The sequence below is a fragment of the Sorghum bicolor genome, chromosome 2, assembly GCF_000003195.3.
Source record: "Sorghum bicolor cultivar BTx623 chromosome 2, Sorghum_bicolor_NCBIv3, whole genome shotgun sequence".
NCBI classification, from domain to species: Eukaryota; Viridiplantae; Streptophyta; class Magnoliopsida; order Poales; family Poaceae; genus Sorghum; species Sorghum bicolor.
The window spans coordinates 10153532-10160331 of record NC_012871.2 but is presented as its reverse complement, the minus strand read 5'-3'; positions in this window follow the sequence as shown (position 1 = coordinate 10160331).

Below are 6800 nucleotides of genomic sequence, written 5' to 3'. Positions count from 1 at the left end.
GTGTTTCCCCCTAGTATTCTTCAATGTGATGGTTCACCTTGTGGTGCACTTGGTTTCACAAATAGAGGCATTGAGTCCTATGTATTTGCATGAGATGTGGATGTATGAGCGTTTCATGTTAATACAAATGGCTATGTATCAACTCGTGCTTGTCTAGAGGTGTCTATGGTAGAGGGGTACTTAACCAAAGAGGCCATTGAGTCCGGAGGTCCATTCTGTAATAGAGTCCTAAAAGACCAGGTTGCAATAGGTTTGCCTCTATCACGACACGAGGGTAGGCTGAATGGAAGAGGCAGGATGGGAAAGAAATTATAGATCCCAAAAGCTTACAATTCAGTCCCCGAGGCACATCACAGCGTCCTGCATCAGCTCTCGATAATGGAGCCGTTGATCAATCTACACATTGAAGAGCTTCAAAAACATAATCATGGGCACACACATGAATGGATAATGAAGGAACATAAGAATCAGTTCACCTCAAGGCTAAGGGAGCAGAACATTCTAGATGGGGAAACACTCGAGGATCGCACCATCAAGGTCTTGCCATCTGGGCCATCACGCCAGGTCACTACTTGGAAAACCTATGACATTAGTGGCTTCACGTTCTGTACCAAGTCCAAGGACCAAAAGAGCATGGCACAAAACAGTGGTGTTCGATGCGACGCCTTAGACTCTGAAGCTGGTGAGAAAACAACTTAGTTTGGCTTCATTGAGGACATATGAGAACTAGACTATGGTACATTTCAGATCCTTGTATTTTGGTGTCAATGGGTTGAAGACAAACATGTCACAGTGGACAACTATGGGGTTAAAGTTCTAGATCTAAGCAAGGTAGTCTGCAAAGATGATCCGTGGATAATGGCTAACCGTGCTGCACAGGTCTTCTATGCTGAGCAGGTCCTCTCTCCTAATGATAAGAAGAAAATTACCAACCATCTAAAGCACGTAGTTTTTCCTGAAAAGCAACAAGCCATAGGAGTTGATGGTGTATCTGACCTGGATGAATCACTAAAAGAAACACATGGCTTTTTAACGTTTAGTTATGTCACAATATATGGAATTTATGTTACAAATTAAGATTTGTGACATCAAGTTGATAAAAATCAAAACATGGAAAAGCCCGCGTCATAAAATGATTATGTGACATTCGTTTGGTTCATGTCACAAGCATATGACATTGGTTTATTGTCACAAAATTGTAGGCCTTGCCACGTGGCAACTGACATGGCAGGGAGAAAAAATGTCATAAAATGAGTTTTGACCTACTAAATCCCACATAGCTCATGGGCCCGAAATCTATTTAGAGTGGTGTTAGCTGGTCCATTATTTTCAATTACAGCCCATATAGATTTCGAGCCCACAAAAATTAAGCCCATATAATATTTTTTTTTACTCTCATAATGCATCCCGTATTTTATCCCACATATTTCAGCGCATATTTTTCCCGAGCCCACAAAATTCAGCTTATTTTTTTCTCGGCACACACAATTCAGCCCATATAATTGCATCCATATAATTTTTCAATATATAAAACATCAGATCCAAATGAATTAACATCTCCACAGTAAATACAATATCATTACATCAATCCACCAATTCATTACACATGTAGGGTCTCAACTTAACAGCACCTTCTATGTCATCCTGACCAGTTAAGAATACCAAGATATCCCCTGATGGTTCTTGCAAAAAAATTTTGCAAGTGAAGATATGCTATTTAATTGGCCAGAGAACTCCCAGTGAAAAAATATGAAAGATAGTAAAAAATAGGTCTGGAAGGAAATGGCAGCAACATCTGGACAAATCAACACTTCCCCTTTCCCACCTGTACAAGTAGCACAATTTGCTTCAGATAGACTGTGCCGCAGAACCAGCAGCGCTATGGCCACCATCCCCGGCGATGCCATTCTGCTGTCTCGGCTCCTGCCCTCGGCTCACCCACTCTCCCCCGTCTCCCTCTCCTCGTTCTTGCGGGGCTTCGCTTGGGTTTGTCCGGTAACAACGGGGAAGTTCAGCGGCGGCGATTTCTATCGCGTCGGATCTGGCCGTATCGTCCCAAACTCCAAATCCTGCGCCCCTAAATCATCACTAACGTTGGGAGAACAGGTGAGAGAGGAGAAAGGCGTGAGATGGGCGAGCGCTCAGCAACTGACCTTCGTGGGGGGCGAGGCCGATGGCGTTGGCGTATGGGCAGGGTGGCGCTCCGGCCAGCACTGGGGCCCCTCGGTCCGACCATGGCCACATGGATATGAACCCAGGCAAGGAAGCCAGTGGCTCCGGCCAGATCTAGAGGAGGGAGGCCCAGACCCTAACGAATCCGTCGCCGATGCGGAGCTGCAGGTGATACGGGTGGTGTCGGAGTGCTAGCGGATGGGGCGAGGCGCGCGGCGGCGACGGCTTGCAGACGCGCCGAGCGGCGGCAGGAGAGCTGGGCGCGTGCGGGTGGCGGCAGGGGAGCGGCTGCTAGGCGTGCGGAGGGGTGGGGAGAAGGAATAGGCTGCGCGTGGCTTTTTTTGGCTGGCCCGATGGCGATTTAGGGTTAGGCCCTTTGACGAGGGCCGAAGACCAGACCCTCGGCAAAGAGCCCCTTTACCAAGGGTTAGGTTAGGCCTTCGCCAAATTAATAATATTTATTTTTTTGTTTTCTTAGCCTAGTTTTTTGGTAATAAAATACATTATTTGAAACTCAATTTTAAAGTTTGGGCCAATTTTGACTTTTTTTATATATTTCTTTAATTTTGACTTTTTTATATACATTAGATAAAAAACTTTGCGTCCAACCACTAGCGCTCGTCATTATCACTTAATCTCTGGGAAACAAAGATCGTGAATTCTTCAACCCCCTCAATATGTTCCCTGTTGAACATCCTATTCTTAATCCAATATCTATCCATCTGCAACAAATCATGAGATACACTTGATAAAAAAAAATTACATATATATGATACATGACCAAAATTATCAAACATGTGACATATCATTATTTATATATAAAAAATTATGATCTGATATAATAAAAAATAAAATATAAAAAAGGGAAAAACATGTGTTGACGTGGCAAAAGACCTGGGCAAAAGATCCTATTCTTATTCAGTATCGCTCAGTATTCGTTGGACAAGTTGATACTAAACACTCTCCAGTACTCCTCAGTATTTTTTCTACTCAATTTTAACTTCCGGTGTAGAATAATATTCTACACCTAGGGTGTAGAATAATATTCTACACCTAGGGTGTAGAATATCGCTACCGTATATATATATATATATGGAAATTCCTTTGTACACGTACGTGTAGTTACTCTCATCTTCAATAAACTACATTGTGTATATATATATATATATATATATATATATATATATATATATATATATATAGTAAAGCATTTTCACATGGTGAGATAAGACAGAATATTCCCATTCCCATACTAAACCTTTTCCAGTGACCCTGTTTCTGACATATGGAATGTTTGAAGATGTTCCTCGATGGTTGCAGTGACCGAGTCTTGGGTTAGTCCATGAATGGTTTTCACAGTGTTGGATTGGTCTGTCACCAGAGAGCTAGCTGCAGTTTGGAGAGGAACTTTCAGCCCAGCGCGGTGTTCAAAGATTATTGTCAGCTCACCACACTACGTGAAAAATGGTTTGTAGGAACACCAGCTTTTATTTATGGGTGCAGCTCCATCACCAGCAGCCCTTATAGTGGGTATTTTGGATCCACTATAGCAGTCACCTCTACAAATTCATAAGTACGAGCGGTTTTTGTAACAAATCGGATTTGTAGGGTCAGCGCTATATTGAGTCTTCCCTACAAATAGAAGACAAATATTAAAATTAGGCACTAAAAATTAAATTTATAAAATAGCTTTAGATGGAGAAATAATTAAAATAAAAGTTATAGATCTCAAAAAGTTATAAAGCTTTGATGTTTATAACTCTTCTATTTGAATTCATTTCACTAGTACATAGAGGTACTATACAGACAGTTCGCAACCCCTTTCTATAGGCGGATTGACGAACCGCCTGCGCTGGTGGCCTGTGGAAATAAACTTTTCCACAGGTGGGTAACTGAGAACCGCCTGTAGAAATTCATTTCTATAGGCGGTTCAGTTATGTGAACCGCCTGTAGAAATCAATTTCTACAGGCGGTTCATTTATGCCACCCGCCTATAGAAATCTTTTTTAGAAAATACAAAATCAGCTTTTAAAAATAGAAAAAATATTTTAATTATAGGGAAGGACCACTGGCTAATTGCCCGCCCGTCTCTGTCAAAGTCGCATATTTTTTCGTGTAGCCTCCTCTACCACTCCACCTATCACTTAGTTGTTTCTATATTAGAGTTTAGTTCCCCACATATTATACTAAACCGAGCATATATTGATTATTTGAGGCTCTAAACCGATTCCAATGGAAAAGTTGTCAACTACAAAGTTTCGTAACTTTTCAAGATCTACAACTTTATATTGGTAGTTTCTCCATCCGAGGTAATTTATAAAATTTGAAATTCAAATTTGAGAAATTCAAATGCAGTTTTCGACGACAAGATGATTTCAAATGAAAAAATTATCAACTAAAAAGTTTCATAACTTTTCGAGATCTACAACTTTTATTTTGATGGTTTTTTCAAAAGAGAACATTTGAAAAACTCAAAAAATTCAATTTCAAATTATTTCTACAGACGCCGCCTGTAGAAATATGATTTTTACAGGCGGTTTCTTGGGAGAACCGCCTGTAGAAATACATGATTTCTATAGGCGGTTTTGTTAGGAAAACATCATGTAGAAATTGATTTTCACTGGCGGTTTTTGAGTTGGGCCCGCCAATTTCTTTTTACAGGCGTTCTTTAATTGATTCTGCCAATAAAAATTAAATTCCACCGCCAGCGTAGAGCTTCTCTATACTAGTGTTTGATGCTTTAAATTATTGTTTGAAATTTAATTTCAAATTGTTGATGAACACTTATTTCTCTTTTTAATTTGTGGCTAGAACTTGTAACTAGTCTTTCTCCCTCATACTAACTCCAACTATGATAGTTTTAATTTGTAATATTTTCTAAAATTATGGTGTCTCAAGATATTGTATTCTTACTGCAATTCTTTTGGTCATCTTTTCTTGTGTACATTACAAAAATTGAATTTAAAAATATGGCAACTTCAAAAAACATTTTGAAACATCAAATGATTTCGGCTGAAGAAGTCATTAACACAAAAGTTATATAATTATGCAAGATGTATAATTTTGTTTTAGTTATCTTTTTCAGATGACAAAGTAAAAGTAACATTATTCAGAAATCTTACATCTCTTCTGTAGTGTTTACAAGACTACAAGAGAGATATATAAGATTTGTTACAACTATATATAGGATGAACAAAAGATCAAAACAAAAATTATAGATATTGAGAAGTTATGAAATTTTATAGTTGATAACTTTTTGACTTGAGATCATCTTGTCATGCAAAACTACATATGAATTTTTAAAATTTAAAATTTAATTTTTCAAATGACCTCAGATGGAAAAACAACCAAAATAAAAATTAGAGATCTCAAAAAGTTATGAAACTTTTAGTTGACAACTTTTTGATTTGAAATCATTTTCTCATGCAAAACTATGTTTGAATTTTTCAAATTTGAAATGCAAATTTTATAAACGACTTCGGATCGAGAAACTGCCTAAATACGAAGTTGTAGATCTCAAAAGTTATGAAACTTTATAGTTAACAAGTTTTTCATTTAAATTTGTTTTAGCGACTCAAAAAGTCAATTTATACTTAGTTTAGCATAATTTGTGAGGAACCAAAATGGATTATCTTGCAAAGTGTGCAAAATACGTGGACAAAAAGCCTTTGCTAGCTGCTACTGGGCGCTCACTGGTAGGGCCTCACTAAGATTACATTATTTTTCTATTTTTTGGTATTTTTTTATGTCTGAAATCATGATTTTGAAAAAGATTTGTTGAGGCGGCACAATATCTAGCCGCTCTTAAAAATCGATTTGTAAGGGTGGTTGGCTAACCGCCGCTACAAATGAGACGTTTGTAAAATCGCCTTGGTAGGGGCGGTTGGCCAAACTGTCCCTACAAATCCTTTACTGCCGCCTTAGAAATGGAACATGCAGTAGTGCCATGCATGAAGTTGTCAAACTCATGCTTGGCATAGGTGGCGTACTGGAAAGGGTTTGAGATCAACGTCAAGACATAATCTCGGCCTTGTCATTGCTGGCGATGAAGATGTTTTAGATGTTGCTGGAGATAGTGGTCTAGAGCTACAAGAATGGTGGCATCTCTATCCAATCGTAGTCTTTTACCATCATGCATGGCTTTGGGGTGTCAACAGAGCCATTGGCGTGGTCGAGGATGCTGCAGTTTAGGAAGGCGATTTGCAACATGGTTCTCCACTGCCGGTAGTTGTGTTGTTCATAACCAACATGATGGGAACATGGAGAAGGATGCAAGTGGTTTTGATGAGGTGGACGACACTGACCTGACGACCCACGGCAAAGGGGGGTGGAGCAAGTGAGGCAGTTCAGCACACTGAGCTATTTGTCTGATGATTTACTGATACAAGTATTCGACAGTAACAAAACTTCTAAACCTAAGCCACACGAATGCTAAAACACAAGAGAACCAGTTGCAACCTAATGGCTTGAGTTAAATGCCAAGCCGGTACACAAGACATTGTCAGCCACAGCACAAGCGACTCACTGCCATGAGAAGACCGGTTACGATAGCCCACTAAACGTGGGTTCTTGAGTCTCAAGTGAGTTCATTCATTTCTCTGGTGCAGCGTGCTACTGAGAATGCAGTT